At 35.7% G+C, this 20,023-nt stretch overlaps 1 protein-coding gene across 1 annotated transcript in view; it reads left to right on the forward strand.

Annotated features, from left to right (window-relative positions):
- Positions 1-20,023, forward strand: part of LOC309474957 (uncharacterized protein) — a gene marked incomplete at its 3' end in the record, with an annotated part of 239,061 nt that overhangs the window by 22,204 nt on the left and 196,834 nt on the right. The window lies entirely within an intron of this gene.

A 20,023-nucleotide genomic window follows, 5' to 3' on the forward strand; every position in this document is an offset into this window, starting at 1 on the left:
AATAAAAAAGCTTAGTTTTTTGACTGTCACAAAGTTCATTCAAATGTAGTACTTACACTCAGATGCAGCGTTTCTCTTAACAATTCATCAGTCAAATGTTTCTGCTTTTTAATTCAGTCACAGCGAACTCTGGATGCCTTTGTCCGATTTCCTGGAACATCATAAGTGTAATGACTTCTATGAGTCTTACTTTGCAACAAGGGCGCCCTCTGGCTTTCAGTATGAATAAAACAGACATCACATGAGTGTTTAGCGCTCCATGATCAGTGGCGGTTCTACATTGAATTACACCCTGGGCGAGACCCCCTTCGAGCGCCCCCCCCCCCCCATGGATAACGTTACCGTAATCATACAGAGAAAACATATGTTTTCTCTGTATGATTACGGTAACGTTATCCATGTCATGAATGAAGGGGCAATATTAATTGGTGGTATAGGCTAACTCTTATTTGTTAACCTTTTTGCTATGATTCTTGCCATGCTTAACAATAATTCGGTTTTAACTCAAATCTAATTTCACCATAATATTGTGCTTTGCAACAAAACTGTTACTGCATACCTTTATCTTTCGCTCGTTTCTAAACTGGGCACCTGATGGCTTTCACCTTTCTTGTCCATCTCTTATTTGGCACTCGACATCGACAATCAACAGATTTCCCCTGATCCCCCCCATACCAACTGTCACTCACGACCAGAAGTCAAGACTAACCAATTCACCTTGGTGGTGGTGACCAAGAAGTAATCGTTTTGTATTACCTATTTTTATTAGCCATTCAGAAAATTCAGAAAAACAAAAATGTGCAGGAAATATAGAGGCCTGTATTTAATAATAATAATAATAATAATTCGTTACATTTATATAGCGCTTTTTCTGAGACCTCAAAGCGCTTTACATAGAAGGGGGGAATCTCCTCAACCCAAATGGAACGGGAACGGGAATATTTATAATATTATGAATGAAATGTGCGTTATTTGGAAGAAAGTCGAGGTGTGACTGACTAACTATATGGATTCCCCACACAGTGAAATGATAGATAATAGAAAACCGCTTTGCGGCGCAGATTTTATTTTTATTTATTTTTTTCTGCTCGTGCCGGTGTTGTGCTGAATTTCGACCCCCTGCCAAATTATTACTCCCCTCGTTGAAGTCAGTACCTGATTGCCTAATCCTAACCCCACCCCTAATCCTAACCCCTCCCCCACAACTAAACCTAAACCTACCAATACTAGGGGGGTAATAATTTGGCGGGGGTCGAAATTCAGCACAACACCGGCGGCGCCGCCCCCCCAAAAATGCCGCCCCGGGCGATTGCCCGGTTCGCCTGTGCCAAAAACCGCTACTGTCCATGATGTTCAGATAACCTCATTGTGGATAAGAATGAAACGTCAGGTCATGCAGACTATCTTGTCTCTTTGAATTTAAAACTAGTTTTATTCATATTGGCCCATGAAAATCTTTATGTAAATAAATACACTTGCCCGAGGGGGACACATTTGCGGGGACAAATTATACCAAAAAATATGCTGCTGGTGGTCGAGTATGACTATGATTTAACAATCATTACAGTCCAGTTTACAGACACTAACAACAGTAAAACAGATTTCTTAGTAGTTTTGTCCATAAATGAAAGAGGCCTATGTGAACAGATAAATGCTTACGGAAAATCGTTCTGTCTTTTTCATAATGCCCAAATACACAAGAAAATGCACAAACTCCACAATAAAAAAAAGGCTTTTTAACGCAAATGATTCAGCAGTTCAAGTGAAAACGAGTGATTATCAGGAAAGGTAAATTGTAAAGGTAAAGGGTAATGAGACTTTCAGGATGTTAGTTATCAGTCTTGGACCACTAGAGGGATTTGTACACTATACTACTATAACAGAGTCATATAGTGTTCTACCTTAGAATTTAACTTTTCAAGATTGGCATAGGCTATGACTTTTTTGAAATGACCATTAACAAAAAATAGGCACAGTGCCTTTATTAATATAATTTTGCATCACATTGGAAGTCTCCATCAGTATCATTCTCCAGCAAGACAACACATCAGTAAACCAATGTTTCTCTACTTAAAGGACAGCAGCAAATATGATCAAGAGTTTTTATGACACACATTACGTCTACATTAACTGTGAGTGTTATTGTGGGGACTTCTATGTTTTGAGCGACTTAATTTAAAAAACTTTGTTCATTCATCTTCATCTTTGATAACATGTTTATGCAAGGCAAGTTGATTCACATAGCACATTTCCCACACAGTTTTAATTTAAAAGGTTTTACATAGTAATTTAATAAAATAAAGGTAAGAAACAAAAATGTGAAAATCTGTAAAATGGATACATTCATTAAAACGAAATAAACCGTACAGATTAGAAAGAAAAAAGGGGCCTACAGAAACAGTGCTCGATCAGGGAATTCACAGCTAAACAGATACTTTATCAATCTGGTCTGAAAACTAGCCACATAATCAGCAGTATTTATAATATGTTAATTAGAAGACAACAGTGTCACAGTGACAGATTTGGCGGTTCTTTCAAACCTAATAACATTAGAAAACGTAACAATTTTATGAATTGCAATTTTTGTATGAAATTGTATGAACTGACTCATGAGAAAATTTACATTTTGCACATTTGCCACTGTTATGACTGTGTTATGACTATACTTAGAGGAGTAACAGCCACTACATAAAATCGTTACAAAATGTTATGACCAAGTGTGTTGGTTCCTTCACAACGAGGCACAAAATCATCATCTCTAACCTTCACTGCTCCTCTGTGGTGAAACGAGCGGTTAACACAACCTTATCTAACCCACAACCAACCTTTAATACGCTTTGTTTATTCTGCTGAATCAATAAATGTGATTTTGATGTTGTTGGGTTCTCATCTGAAAGAAAACAAGAAATCACAGATTGTAAAATGAGAAATGAACAGTGTTGTCAGAAAATCAGCACATGAATGACTTTCTTCTTATTTTCCACTGGAGTGATTGTGCTGTGATTTCTATTTGAACAATGGTGTAGATCTTGTACATTATATATAATCAAAATGTTGAATAAAAAATTATTATTTTTAAGGCAATTATTCAGACATTAAACAATCAAACAATTAATACAAAAATAAATATATATATTGAAATCATTCTTGTTGCTGTTTTTTTGTTTATTGAACACTCAGTAAACACAGGTAAAAATCAAACCTTATCTGCTGTACATTTATAATTTTCTTCAATTATATACTGCAATATATATACTTTAGTTATTTCCCAATTAAACTTCTTGGTCACCATGTGCTTTGAACAATTACACACAATTAAAACTGTAGGTTATACTTGCCATTGTTGAATAGGCTCAGTAAGTTAATTCTTATTGGTGGGTTATGAATTATTGACGGTCACAACTTATGTTGCGCTTGAAAGCTATGGAGGGCTCGCGTGTATTCAAGCCATAGATGAGTGTGCGTAACTTTGAAAGTAAGTTTAATTTCACACATATACCGTCTTTAATCTTACGTTACGTGGATATTAATCGTCAGTTGTTTACATATAGCCATGTCCTCACGTGTTTATTCTTCTCGAGTGAATCATTTATTACTGTAAACTGATTATTTATCTTTCTGTTTTTACTATAGAGACCACACACAAACACACACACAACCTTAATATCACATACATCTGTTAATGCACCGCAATGTTGATACTATTAAACAACCGTGATTGGACTTTTGTGCATTCTTACCGATGCCCCGTGATGATCCCAATGAAGTCAGATGCCGTCAATACAGTCCATCCATTCTGAAACTTTCTGCAGCAGTGTCCGATAAAAAAAAACCAAACTTAGCATTAATGCAATTTCTACTGCAGTTTCAAAATCACCTGAAACAGATAAAGACATTAGTGTGAGTGAATGTGTCAGAGTGTTAATTCCATATCCACTGGATATATTCTCTTCCTCTCACTATTGTAACTGTAGATGATACTTACCAATGTTCCAGAGGTAAACGTCAGTGAAAACAACAACAAAAATTAATCCTGCACTAACTGCAGACGAGAACAGATTATCTGGAACACAAAAAGTCATTAGTGTGAGTGAATCTTACAGTGTGTTTATTCGATATCCACTGGTTATATTCTCTTTATACCCAGAAAGTAATATAGTGTCGGCCCAGATCAGGCCCACATCTGGTACACATGGATTCCACACATACCAGATGTGGGCCGGATCTGGGCCGACTCTATGTTGCTGTCTGGGTAGACATTAGAGGTCCAAAGTAAAGATGTGGAGAACTTATTTCTTTGTTAAGGTCTTCATGAAATCAAAACCGACCCCATTAACTTAGTTAGTGCGCAGACTAGTGTTGTGGTGAACAATTAATCTATGCAAATTAATTCACAGGAGGAAAACAAAATGGTTTGTCTTTGTAATCTTTTGAGAAAATATGTTTTCCATCTGGAATGGCGTTCATCGGTTTGGCGGTTCGTGCGGAACAAACGTAACCACATCCAACCGTGCTTTAAAACTAACCCCCACCCTCTATTTTTTTTTTCTCATTAAATATTCTGATTCATTCCGAAAAAAAATGTGTCATACTGAAGTAAAGTCAGGCATAAGTTCTGGTTCATATTCAATTTAACAGAGAGACTTTTTTTTTTCATTTTAAGTAACTTTGGCATATTAATAGCAAGGACATTCAAAACATTTCCTTTTTATGTTTGACAAAAGCCATATGTGTTTTTAATGATAAGATGATTATTTTTGTGTGAACTATTTCATTAAAGTCATACTCATTTTCATATAAAACTGTCACAGAGCCTACAATTCATTTCAGACACAGAAGTAGGTGAGTGATTCTATAATTGGAGATACATTTTACATTTCAAAAAGCTAAGGGAAAAAACCTGTTAACTAACAGAAATTAACTGAGATTTTCATCACCTGAATTGCTGAAGTATTACAATTTTCTATTGTTATAACATGTGAAGCATAGTCACAGATGGAGTATCCACTGCTACACTGAAACATTTAAAAGCTCTGACACTTGAAATAATTAACAATGGGTAATTCTAAACCCCGGGTAAATGGGATCCTGTGTTGTCTCGTTTTATGTTTCACACTGTTCATACTTTACCTGGAGTAAACAATTAATGCTGACTATTCATAATCTGACGTGTCACACTTACACATACTTTTCTGATTTGCATTATGCAACATCAACATTCAGGACTGGATAAACAACATCACATTTGGTTTTCAACCTTTGAAAATGGGTAGAATTCAACAATTTGGATTGCTAAAATCAACATATTTTTCTAATAGACCTTCCAATCTCGGTGTAAAAAAATAAAACAATGATGCTGTCATCTTTTTAATTTACCCCCCCTGTAATTTGACTAAATCTCAGGTGAAAATTGTCATTTTGACCCCACTCTACAAAACAGTGGATAACTCAATAAATATTAATCCATGACATTTCATATTTTGCCTTTCTTCTTTATTTATGTCTTTCACTAAAAAATAAATAAATAAACTAATAAAAAAAATTGAGCAAGGGACCTCTTGTTAAGTTGACACGGAATGACCCGTGTATGGTAGCCAGCATGTGTGTGAAATATTACCTTAGTAGAGAATGAAGGTTAGAGAAAGTGCAGCTTCAGGAGAGAGAGGACAGAAAGAGGGATGCCACTGAGAACTTGAGTCTGGCCTGATGACCTTTAACCCCACTGTCCAGGAAGGCGGAGCTAAGGTAAGGAAGTGCAGCCCGAAAAAAAGAGAGAACATGTCACACCATGTGACTAAACCCATATGTTAATTCAGACTGACCCATCAGTAGATTACAGGTGCCAGTACTAAAGGTGTGACGATTAGAAGTTAATAACATCTGTGCGCTTTTGAGAAGAAAGAGGGGGTTGTGACTAATATCTAAACTAATATCACCACTGACACATCTGAAAATAACTGTGTATATATATATATATATATATATATATATATATATATATATATATATATATATATACACACATTTTAAATAAAGGAGGAAAACTTACCCTGAACTATATCTGTCCACATTTTTCTATTTTGTTCTTTGGGTTTAGCTAGACCTGATATTCAAGATGAAAAGATGAAAACTGTTCATTATGGCAGTTCTGCTCATTTGTAGCTGCAGGAAAACCATTCAAAACTGGGACAAAAACTCCTTGCAGTGTCTCACTATGTGCATGCCAATGGGACTTGAGTTTAGTTTTACACATTACTTAGTTCTGTTTACTGTTTAAATTATGAAACTGACAGAAATCAGTGTGCAGTTAATGTGTTCTGAAACAGATTATGTAGATATGAACACTAATAAACAGGGGAAAAGAATAAACAATTATAAATGGCACTGTTAAAACAGACTATATTGAAAAAGCACTTAATTATAATATTCAATTTGTAAAAAAAAAAAAATACTTCAGGGTAAATGACATTAAATGACTCGCCGCTGACGGTCACACTGAATGTTTTTATGGTGTCTTCATGAGTGCTGTTTGTGCTGTCACACTTGCAGTTTCTGTTCAAGCTTTGCCTTTTGCCTGAACTGTCTATTCTGATATTCTCTGCTTCATAACGTCCAGCATGTTCAGATCTGATGTTTGTGATGGTCAGAGATCCGGTCTCATAGTCCACATCCAGTCTGTCTCTGAATCTCCCACCTTCTCCATCATATAAACAGCTCTTACTGGCCTCTCCGTTGATCTGAGCTATGAGAATATCATTAAAATACCACAGCATCTCGTCACGTTGTTGTATGGTAACACCAGTGTTTAGAGTAACAGAATCTTCTTCCATAACAGACTTCTCTTCATCTGTAACACCAAACACACCTGAAGACACAAATAAACAGTTACTTTATTTTTGTGCTGACACAAAATGGATCTTGACAAACTGCTACCAGACAGCAACATAGTGTTCGCCCAGATCCGGCCCACATCTGGTACATGTGGAATCCGCGCGTACCAGATGTACGCCAGAACTGGGCAAAACTATGTTGCTGTCTGGGCACAAATTACAGAATAATAGGGGTCAATGAACATGGCGTTAAAATAGCGTACAGTAGAGTTTGATTATGTGCGGTTCTATGCGTGAATCTCAGGACACTGATTCCATGGGAACCGGAGCTTTGAACATCAGCTGTAGTGACGTGATGTCTTAGGCAATTGGCAATTACTTATTTTATTTAGGAAAGTCTTCCTAAACCAGAGTTAAAGGGATAGTTCACTCAAAAATTTAAGTTAGCCCATGATTTACTCACCCTGAAGCCATCCTAGGTGTATATGACATTCTTCTGTCAGACGAATACAATCGGAGTTATATTAAAAAATGTCCTGGCTCTTTCAAGCTTTATAATGGCAGTGAATGGCTGTTTCCCAGCAAGCAATAGCCGTCATTTCAACGTCTAGGTTAAATATAGACCTAATATAGACCGGCTATTTTGTAACCCACTTTTAGCCCAAATAACATTTAATCTGGTTTAATGTATTTTTTTCCAAAATAACTTTGCGAGATGTATGATATTCCATCATATAAGCAAAGTCAACTGTGATGACAAGGTGTTTGGATTACTTTATTTGTCATATTATAAGTGTAGGCTGTGCGTAGCCACGATTTAGCTCATATTTAGACCCGGCTATTGTAGCCCACTTTTAGTCAAAACGAATTAATTGTATATTTTTTGTGCCAGACAGTGCATGAGATGGTTGATATCTTATCATGTTCGCATTGGTAATAATATCTACAAGGTGCAATGTGTCATTTAACGACATGGTCGATGTGGTCACGATTTAGCTCTGAAGTGGACGGGCTATGTGCAGCCTGCTGTAGCCCACCCAGCGAAATCGAGGAAATCTGGTCTACGTACGACCAGCAATTGTATAAGAATAAAATTTAAATTGTTTTCACACACACAGCATAATGTTTGCTGTCACACATAAACATAACATTCATACATACACTACGATATTATTTGACTGTCTGTCTATCATTTTTAAATAAATAAAATGCAATTACATCACAACCGCTAGATGGCAACAGAAACCACTGTTAAATATAGACCCGATATAGTCCGGCTATGTGTAACCCACTTTTAGCCCAAATAACATTTAATCTGGTTTAATGTATTTTTTTCCAAAATAACTTGCGAGATGTATGATATTCCATCATGTAAGCAAAGTCAACTGTGATGACGTGTTTGGTTTGCTTTATTTGACATGTTATATGTGTAGGCTGTGCTTAGCCACGATTTAGCTCGTAGTAAGACGGGCTATTTTCCCTGCATGCAATAGCCGTCATTTCACCGCCTCGGTTAGTAAAATAATATTTATTTATAAATAAAAATCAAATTCCAATTCTCAACCGCTAGATGGCACAAGCGAAGCCGTACTAAGACATGACTACTGCTACTCATAGCTGCTACTGGGACTACTGGCATCGCGCGACTAGATCACTTTAGCCAGATCTCGCGAGAAACATTTCCGCCCTTTTCAAATGTTATTTTACACGAGCCATACAGCCATTTTGCACCTGTAGAAGAGCAGAGCAATGGACGAGCGAAACTCGTAACACTTCTACTTCGATCTTGTAAGTATGAGTGTCTTTTTGACATGTTCATTATTTAAATTCATTATTTGTTATAATGTGTAGGAACCGTGACATAGCGTCAGCAAAGAGTTTTTTTTCTCCAACAAGTTAACGTTATCTGCACGTGTAACTTTACTGCACGTGCAACTTTACTACCCTTAAACTAAAGTTTATCTAAATTCAAGCTGGTAAGCATGAAACTTTCCATTACTAATTTTTTATTATTATTGAAGATTAATATTGTGAAATATGAGTTTTTGATTTAAGGCAAGTTTTCAAAGTGCTTCACATACAACTTAACAGCAACATAATGCAATATGAAAAGACATGATAAATAACCATGTATCTTAACTCTATATTGGCCAGCTAGTGTGCATCCAAGCAAAAATGACAATTACTGTAATTAGTTAAAAATTATGGTCAACAATGCTTTTCTTGTGCAATTATTATTATTATTTTTCTCGTTTGGCAGATGCAGTGATGACCAATTTTCCTTCAACAAAAGAATTGGAAATAAAAAATGCTATTTCTTCTCATTTTAAGCAGGCACCAGGGGGTGGTGGGTATGGGAGTAAAGGGATCCATTGATTTGTTTTATAAAATTAAATTCTTTATATTTTTATTATCTTGAGTTGTTTTCCCATATTTTCTAATTTTATTTGGTCATTTTTATGTTTGTATGTTGTCTAAGTTGTTAATAATATTTTTTTTAAATAAATCCTTTTTTAAATGTTTTACATTTGTTTGGATGATTGTCATTTATGAAAACCTGTTATATTTGAGTGAAAATCTTTTAGCCTCATTTTGTTGTCTATTACATGTATATGTAGTCCTTCAATAGCTGTGTAATTGATGATTAGTCTATTCTTGGGCTATGGTTAGATGTCTATTAGATTTTCACTGACAGCCCAAATTCAGCCTTGTTTTAGCCTAGACCCATATTGACTGTCTATTAGACGTATATATGTAGTCGTTTAATAGCCGTCTAATTAATGACTAGTCTATTCTTGGGCTATGGTTAGACGTATATTCTAGGGCTATGGTTAGACGTCTTTTCTTGGGCTATGGTTAGACGTCTATTAGATTTTCACTGACAGCCCAAAATTAGCCTGATTTTAGCCTAGACGTCTAGGCTATGTTTAGACGTCTATTTGACGTCTATTAGACGCAAAATTGCTTGCTGGCTGTTGTGCTGTTTTCTGTAGTCCATAAAAGTGTATCCATCATAAAAGTGCTCCACACGACTTCATATTTAACACGTTACAAAGTAAAATAACCATATGTAAGCCGTCGCCATATTGGAGCAGTTTGGTATAGACGCATGAATATAGACTTCAGCAGATGATTTTGCTAAACTAAAACAAGATAAAAAGACGAAGGTGTCAGCTGACACGACATTAAAAATTTCAAATGAAAAATATTAAATGTTGTCTACCATAGTACAAACATGTAATATTGAGTTAATACATAAAAACACAAACCAACACATTTTCACCTGTGAAAGGTTATCCTATTTCTTCAGGAATTTAAATATCGGCAGTTTCACAACCAGAAACCGCATTCCCACTGTGAGTGACGACACGCTGGCCGTTGCAAGATGTCTAGAGTAGTGGAATGTGAGAGAAATTACCTTTAAGTTAATTCATAGGTTTTACCCTGATAAGTGTTGTCTCAAAAGGCTTAAGAATGATATTAATACCATCTGTTCTTTCTGTTTAGAGAAACCTGAAACTAATTTACTTTTATTTTGCAACTGCTCTCTCAGTGACATTTTTGTGACATTTGTGATTTTACTAAATGTTATGTGAATCCTAACTTTGAATTTACAGCTAAATATCATATTCACAGATGTACATTTTCTACATTCAATCCTCTTTTTTTTTTTAAGATTTAAACTGAAGTAGCCTACTAAGTGATAGAAATCAATATTTTTCATCATTTCTAATTCGGATGTAGTCATTTGGATTTATTGTTCACAATTATTTTGTTTTGTTGAGGCTTCCTCATGTGCTGTAATAACGAAAGACTCACGAGTAAAATAAACGAGGCGAAAAGAAGTTGATGTTTCACCATTTTTCAGTTAGTAGCCTACCAGTCACTCGGTTTCACATTTTAAAATGACAATTTACTCTCTATGAATTAAGTTAATAATTAATATATATTGATACTTATATAAATACACACGGATACATTATGTAAACATTATATTAGCTTGCTGCAATAGTCGGTGTTACCATCACCTCTCCACCGCGGCGTAGTTTTTTTTTTTTTTTTTTTTTTTTTTTTTTGTTTGTTCAGTTAGAGCAGTGTTTCTCAAACCTTACATGTAGTAGCCTACCACCAGCCCTGCACATTTAATGTGTCCCTCATCTATCGCACGAGCTCATTAGTAGGCTACTGCAATACCTGAATGGGTGTGGATAAAATAATACTTCACTATTTTTAGAGAACAGATACTACAATTAATAACTCAAATTCAGCGTGAGCCGCGCGAGAGTTGCAGCAGAGTCATTTTTCATTTAGGCTAGCAGCATATGGTGCTTATTCGTTTTGTTAAAAAAGTTTGGTAATAAGCGAGTTTGTCATTGCTGTCGTGTTATTCATTAAAAAATTATAATGAACCCACCATTCAAGTAGCCTAATTGGAAGTAAAATGCGCACGGCATTCATTACCGGTGTTGTCACAGGTCGGTTAGCCGGTTAGGGGACATTTCTTCACCGTAACAGCCTAATAAACGTGTATTACACGAACGTTTGGTAATTTATTTTACAGATGTGTCAACACACGAACACAAAAATGCATAGGCTGGAAATAAAAAGTAAATGACAGAGTAACAAACGTGCAATTGTTGTGGAACAAGTAATTTCTCTTGTGTTTTCAGTCTTTTTACATTTAAATAACAAGTGGATAAGGCTATTGAGCCAAATGTAAAACTGTCCTTAAGCCTACATTTATAGTGCATAATTCACTTTAACCACTGTTAAATAACAAATAAAATCGTTTTATAAAAATAAAGTATTAAAGTAACTGGTGAAGAATTGCATCTGTCATCGATGAGTCCAGAGTTAACTGTATCAATACGTACCAGCCGCCATAAAACATGCTGTGACTGTGAGGACAACACAGCTTGCCATCATCTTTTCTCTCTCCAGCTGGATATGTCAGCTCTTTTTTTTTATATCAGCATACAAAGGGGAGAGAGAAGTTGTTAGTATCGATTAACCACGGTTGGTTGCAGTGATCATACACATAATAAATATAGACGCCTCATTGGCCGCTGGAAAGTCCGGTTCTTTTCCGCGAACCGGTTCTTTCGGACAGTTCGTCTCTCTACGTAGCCTAATGACGTAATTTCTATCATCCCGGCGGATAAAAATACATTTAGCCTAAATAAAGTAATTTGTATAACATAAGTTAAATAATAGTACTCGTCTTCTTGGATTGGTTTCTACATTTACGTTTTGCAAATTAACCCAAAAGCCTAGAAGCACGTCATGTGTCTTAATCAACTTTTTACAGAAATCAGGATCCAGCTCATGAAGCTTGAAAAATAGACTGCATACAAAATAGTAAAATGCTTTAGTCTATGTTTTGACTGAACAGTTGCATGTTCATCGTGTTAAAATGTTTAACTATTTGCATTTTCCAGTTCGTTTTATTTGTAATTAAATAAACTTTCGCCAAATTCGTCCCCTCATTTAGCCCAAGTCCTCGGTTCACCCGCGCTCATCGTGTTTCAGCACAGCATCAGTTGGCCGAAAGAAAGTTCGGTTCAGAGACTGAACGCATGCTCAGTATCTCCAGCTCATCGGTTCTCCGTATCGAACGTGTCCGAAAGAAACAGTTCTCGGTTCTGTAGGCTATAGCGATACGAGAACTGCTGCAACAACCAGTTCTTGATTCGAGAACCGCTGAAGCAGAATGTGTAAGTGCGCTGAGCTGAGAACTGCTGAAATCTGAATATATAGTAGGCTACTATATGTAGCCTATATTTGTTTTTGTCAACTAAAAGTCGAAGTGATCAGAGGACCAGGCTGTCCGAATTACAGATAAACTGACTCATCTCTCCAAAGAGCAGTTAGCGGTTTTTGGCACGAGCGAATTTTAGGGGAACAACGGGGGATCCACTTTATAGAGCAATACTCTAATGGAATTAGTGGGCTAAAGTCAGTCATACCTTGACTTTCTTCCAAATAACACATTTCATTCATAATATTATAAATACAGTTGAAATGGCTAATAATATAGGTAAAAATAGGTAATACAAAACTATTATGTGGTCACCAAGGTGAATTGGTTTAGTCTTGACTTCTGGGAGAGAGAAGGCTAAAGCAATAAGAGAAAAAGCTAATACGCTATGCATATTTCATGTAGCCTACATTAGGGACTTCTATACAATTATTAGAAAAACAAACCAAATCCACGTCCATGTTGTCATTCTACTGAAGCTGTGATCCGATTGGTCGTCTCTGCTCTGGTGGGCGTGGCTACTGTAGCTGTACTCAATAGAATCTGTCTGCATCCTGCAAGACTTCAAGTTACGCCCCTTCAAATTACGTCATTTCAAGTTACGCCCACTTCAAGTTACGCCCCTTCAAGTTACGTCATTTCAAGTTACGTCCACTTCAAGCTGCTCACTGTTTTTTTCGACTTAAAGCTGCGCTGCACAGACCGGTCGGTGTATGATATCAAAGTACCGCGAGAGCGATAAGAGCAAACAGAAAGTTCTGAATGCTCTTGAATCGCTCTCGCACGAGTTTAACATAAACAGAACAAACAGTGTTTCCCACACATAGACTAATTCGTGGCGGTGCGCCACAGAATCAACACCGGCCGCAAAATATTGCGTTTCGTTATAATTTTTTTTTTTTTTTTTAAGTACGCTCGCTATTTAAAACACGTAGCGTATTCATTCAGCTGCATTTCCTTTCCCTGCTCTCCCTCCGTCTCTCTGTCACTCACGCGTCTCTCTCACAAGCGATTTTTTGTCTCGCCAAAGCCTTATTTGATCGGTAAATGATGTAGATGACTGCTGTGCTTGCGATAGGAACGAGCAGAGAGAGAGAGAGAGAGGGCCCCGGTCGCGCGCGCGCGCGTCTTCAAACTGTGGCTCTCTCTCGCTCCCTCGCGCATATTAATCAAAATCAATTGAGAATTGACACGATGGTAAAAGATCGGAAGACCGAAGTTTCACGTGGAGCATTCGGATATTTTTTTCCTGAATTACCGCTGGGTGTGAATTGTGCAAAAAAACAAAACAAAAAAAAACTTTATGATTATATTACTATTATTATTATTGAAGAATAATGATCTTTGGTCTTATGCAGGGACTGACTGACAATCTGTGCGTTCTGGAAAAGTCCAGAACGGCCGTCCAACCGAGGGCCGTCGGCACAAAAAAAAAAAAAAAAAGTCTAATTAAAGCAATATGAACAGCCAACAGCAGGGGCACTAATACGATCACTTATGCTACGTGTAAAAAACAACAACTGAGGAAGAAGAGTCGGCCTATAGCCACTGACAGAAAGTTAGTTTTATAAGGCTGTACTTTTAAATTTGCTTACATTATATTTGAATAGTTAAGTTATCATATAGCAGTGGTCTCCAACGTGGTGCCTGTTGCCCGCTAAACACATTCTATAAATAGCCCCATCTGGGTTCCAGACTTCGAATAGCCTAAATGGTATCATTTTGCGACCTTTTCAACTAAACGTTTCAATTTGAACTTTTGCCTCTACAAAATTACCCAACTCTCTTTGATTATACGCTGTCATTTGCGTTGCGTATGAGAAACATCAAATGACAAACGCTCAAAAAGCGGAACAAAACGTGTTTGATCTGAGCAGCGCAGAGCATTATCAGCTCGGCCCAAAAACAGCGATGGCGGCCAAAGCAGCTGTGCGGGCTGATCTCGATCACGCGAACATTATTACTCAGAGCTGCGCGATCCACTGAGAACCATTTCAATTCAGTGCAGAATTCTCTATCTCTATTATAAACACACAAATGACTATGTGATTTAAGCTTGTTAAAAGCCAGACGAAACAGCGCTGATATAATATTCTCAACATATTAAAAAAACAAAAAAAACAAAAAAAACAAAACAGAAACATTGTTCCGAGAACAAACCAGTTAGAAGACATTTCACACCACAACTTATGAACTAAAACAAACTTTTTTGGCAGAAATGTGCCTGTATTCATATTAAAAATGCTGTTATATTAATATAGTCATGCATAAATGTATTAAATGTAATGCAGTAATGTTTTGTTTAGAAGTTATGGCAGTTTATTTATTTATTTATGCATTCATTTATATTTATACTAAATGTTTGGGCAACTGTTTTTGATAACACATACAATAGGTTTATAGAAAATCAACAAAAACATCAATAAATATTTTCATAATTGTTCAGGAATTGTTTTTTTCAAACACTTGTACGCTCGATATTTTATTATGTCCCATATGATGGTGAAAAGTAAAAAAGCTTCACCATGTTGTATGTATAATAAATATTGGAGTATAACAAATAAAAATCCCTTCTAGATTATTTTATCCCTTGAGGTAGCCCTCGCACACAAAAAGTGGAAACCCCTGGTATATAGTAAATAGGCTATATGGTTTATAATTACAAATTTGTGTAATTTGGGGTTTCTGTAGCCAGTGACATTTCATTATTTGTATTTTATGGCATTGCACAATTTTTTGTTTTTATTTGAAGGCTGAGGCTTCATTAATAAACACAACCCCAATTATCATCATTGATTTTGAGATGTTAGCCTACTTGCTGTGAATACCTTGTCTGATAGGCTACAGTATTGTGGCATAGTATCAGGACATCCTGGCTAGTGTCTGTCGCACACGGCTAGAGGCGAATGGCCGGATGTTGGGCCTATTTGGGAGAAAGTCCAGGGCTGTTTTTTAGCCCCAGTCCGTCCCTGGTCTTATGTATGTCATTGGTAATTCATTGTGTGTCACTGGTGTTACTGTCTTTTTTTTTCTGTCACATTAAATAAAATATCACATGTGACATGATAATTTTACATCCATTTAATTCTGCATACACTCAAAAGTTAAGATTTAAACTAAGGATTGAATCATTAGGCTACTTGATTTTAACTGGTTTTCAAATATTTTCATCATTATAGCAAATACATGGTTGCACAAATGAACTAACATCATTCAACATACTTTTAACAAACATGATTAAAATAAATAAAACAATTTCCTTATTTGCTGAATTATTATAATTTTTCTGTACCTCTGACTACATGTGCTTTCATTTAAAAAAAATATATATATTTAATAAAAACCTTTAATATATTGCCAAGCTGTCATTTATGTGTATTCATAAAGTCAAAGGGTAGGCCTAATCTAATAATGTGGTTTAAATGTTAAACTTACGACATTACTAAATGTCTCTATACGAGCTGGCATCTTGCCGACAACATCTCATTTTGAGTTTGACATATCGTGTGGTTCTGTGTGATTTGGACAACTTCAAGTTACGCCCACTTCAAGTTACGCCCACTTCCTGTTACTCCCCTCTCTTGCAGTCCGCAGACAGACCCATCTCGCTGTACTTGCTTATGACATCAGATCCACAAGAGGAGGGGACAAAAACTGACATCATAAATATTGTGACATATCTTGGTATTTTGATCTGTAAAGAGTTAAATATATAATTCAAATATGGCTATCAAGGAAATAAGAGGTTTAATGTGTGGATGTAAGTGGATTTGTCAAGTTTAAAAAAAAATGCAAATGTTTTTGATTTTATGTGGAAAATTAAACCACATGCACTGTGACATAAGTATGACATAAGTATAATATTTTAACCATTTGTTTTCAGATAAGTACAATGGCAATATAAAATATAAAAAAAATAATTAAACAGAATGCTGTCTTTTTAATTAGGTTTAATATTTTTCTAACATATATCATATTTTAGGATAAAATGATGGCTTCACTACTTGTTTTATAGCGTAAATGTGGACAAACTAGGAAGAATAACAGTAAACCTTTTTTTTTTCTTTTTTTTTCTGTAATTAAATACGTGGACATTTATAACAGATCAAGCAAATTAATTTAAAAAACCCAGTACATTCAATATAATGTTAGTGTCTGCAGTGGATATTCACTCACTTCAACATTTTCTTGAGATGCTCAATAATATATCATCCATTCTCCATTCTGCTTATCCTCTTGGATGTGTCGGCCCTGTATAGTGACATGAGCGGGCCCCCGTGGACACATGTTATCTAAAGTTTATTTATAAAACACATACATGCACAGTAATAATTCAACGTGCTTTACATAAAAAATATTTGAAAAATAATAAAATCAAAGATTTTTATCTTTTGAATTTTTTTGCACATCTGATCTCTTCTGGAAGCTGGTTCCAGCATAATAGATAAAAGCAGACTCTCCTTACTTTGAGTGAACCCTTGGTATTTATGTGATTCTGATGATATGAGTGATCTGTTTATATTCAGTCGGTTTATATTCAGTGAGAATATCTGCAATGTATTGAGGTTCTAGGCCATTGAGTGATTTATAATGCTGTACATTATAATGCAGTACTTTAAAATACTGATGGTTTGTTAATGGTGTATAAAGTATGTTTTTTGTGGGTTGATGTTGCAGCAGTTTTTCATTCCAAAACAATTTTCTCACAAAGGAGACAATAAAAAGTACCTTGGCCTTGAAAATCAATTTTAAATGCAACTGGAAGCCAGTGTAAAGACCTGAGGACTGGTGTGATATGTTCATATTTACACGACATGATGCAATAAACATTCATTAAATAACAGAAGATATAACATAAAACCCAATAACTAATAAACAAAGAAACATAACTATATACTTTCAAATTTGAAGTGTCAAACAGGGAATTCTCTGAATATCAGTTTACAGTTTGCCTTAAATTATAATTTGATTAGTCTTTTTTACTTCTAAAAACTGTACATTTAATAGTATTTAACTGTAAAAAAAAATATATATATAGGAAATGTCTGATCTTTTACAGTTTTTCAACTTGTTTTACAGTGTAATCAGATTCCAAATATTAAGCACATGTAATTAGATTATATTCCTTTTTGGATGCTCATAATCAGAATCCAGTTACTTTTTATTGACTACATGATTACTTATTTTTCACAAAATTGCAGAAAATTATTCAGAATTCTTTGATTCTCTCTAATTTATCTTTGACATTTTCTATTCTAAAAAGTTTTGTGAAATTTCACACAGAGACCACCCGCTTGTCAGGTGACTAATTACATAGAATTCAGCATAAAAAAAAAATATATATATATTTTTAGCGAATGTTTTATTTTGATTGTTTTTATTTTCAAATTATTTATTAATTATATAAAAAAAATTATGATAAAATTATTAACTTAAAACAAATTTTCTGTATCTTCAATATTTTCAATGTGGTAAAAGATTATAGGCCTATATTCAAATCAATGTTATAAACAAGATAGGTCTAAAGTAATCTAAAAGTAATCAGATTATATTACCTAAAATGTGTAATGTCATATAATGCAAGCTACTAGAACTAAGGTCTGACTCCAAAAATCACAATGAGATTCCTGCCTTTTTTTTTTTTTTTTTTTTGACTTCAGATACCTAGCCTATGTATATGCGTACACCTTGAGAATGTCATCTTTGTTTCCCAATGCATTGGCACAGGGAGTCAATGGAGCTGTAGTCATCAGGTGATAGATCTGGTGTCATCTACATACACACTAAAAATGATACTGTAAGACTGAAAATACTGGTTGAGGCCTGATTTATGGGACAAAAGGGCCCTGCTGGCTGATTAACATTTGACCTCCCCCAATACAGCCTTTCTTCCTCTCAGAAACTAGGAACTCACCCAAGAACATGGTTTAATGTGAATATTCAACATTGACTGTTACGCTTTTGGTGTCATTTGAAATGTCTCAAAGTGAGTGGTACAGATATCTCAGATCCAGATAGATAAAATAAAAGGAAATAAGGTTTATAGAAGTTCATAGGAAACTGGTTTAGAGATAATGCCAGATAAGGCAACCCCCCTTCTGTGGGATAGAAGCCATTTGAGGGTGGTCTCACCCCATCCCCCTTCTCACCTGGTCAGAGGATAAAGGAAGGTGTTCTGGCTCTCTCTGTCTCTTCTTCTTGGCTGGACGTGGAATTGAATAGGTGGTTTCTCTCTCTCTCTCTCTCTCTCTCCCTCTCTCTCTCTCTCTCTCTCTCTCTCCCTCTCTCTCTCTCTCTCTCTCTCTCTCTCTCTCTCTATCTCAGGTACAAGCTGGGTAAGATTCTTTGGTGTAACCAATGTATAACCATGTTCTAGATATTTGAATTGATTGTGGAATTGATCTCTGATATCTGAAATATTAAATTGCTACAATGTGATTATTCCAACTGGGTTTGACATTGTTTATTTAATGGTTAAAAGGAATAGTCAAACATTCGCTCACTTTTAGTGAGGCACAGATATTATTAAAACCTTTCATTTATGGAGTCAGATGAATTAACGAGTGAGTACATGATTAATGTATTGCAAATTTAACCAACCAATACTCCGCATGAGAAAAGGACAGGAACACGTGATACCTTCCCCGTGTATTGGCGAGCCGGCAATTGGACCAATATAGCGGGCCTTACAAAATGGTGACCTCGGACGTGATCTCAAAACAGATCAAAACAGTTTCACGAGAAATGTCCTTTTCAGCAAGTATTTGGGATTTTAAAATCAGCAAGAGGTTTGAACATCTTCTCTTTCTTCCGCCGCGATGGTAAGTAAACTTTTTCTGCCCTTTATAGAAGTGTTGAAGAAATGTTTGCATTGTTTACGGGTCGGAATTAAAGCCCTTTGTTTAGAACGTGATGCGGTAGCCAGATGAAGAATGAAAACCCTTGTACATTAGATTTTAAAGATCTCCTTGTTTTTCCTAAGCAACAAGAAACGAAACCTAAAGTGAGAATAGCATCTTCCAAATAATGAATAATCGATGAAGAGCTAAAAAAGTAAAGCCTAAAAGTTTTAAAATCAGGCGCATGTTTTCCGGCCATTGTTGAAACCAGCAACACGTGAAAAGAATGAGCAAACTAACAGAAAACAGAGAAAGAAAAATCTAAGTTTGTAAAAGATCGGAAAACACTTGATTTTATAAATAAAAAGGCAGATCGATGCATTGTTTATGAAAAGAAAATTTGGAGAAAACAGGATGATATGATTTACAAGCTAAAACTCAAATATCAAGGCTAATGCTAAGTGCTATTGTCAATGCTAAGCCATGCTGTGCCCAGAGCCGGATTAACGCAAAGGCAAACTAGGCACGTGCCTAGGGCCCGATTGGCTGGATGGGGCCCAGACAGAGGGACAAAAAAAAAAAAAAAAAAAAAAAAG

This window comes from Leuciscus leuciscus (genome assembly GCF_965113295.1).
Source record: "Leuciscus leuciscus genome assembly, chromosome: 15".
In the NCBI taxonomy this organism is placed as follows: Eukaryota; Metazoa; Chordata; class Actinopteri; order Cypriniformes; family Leuciscidae; genus Leuciscus; species Leuciscus leuciscus.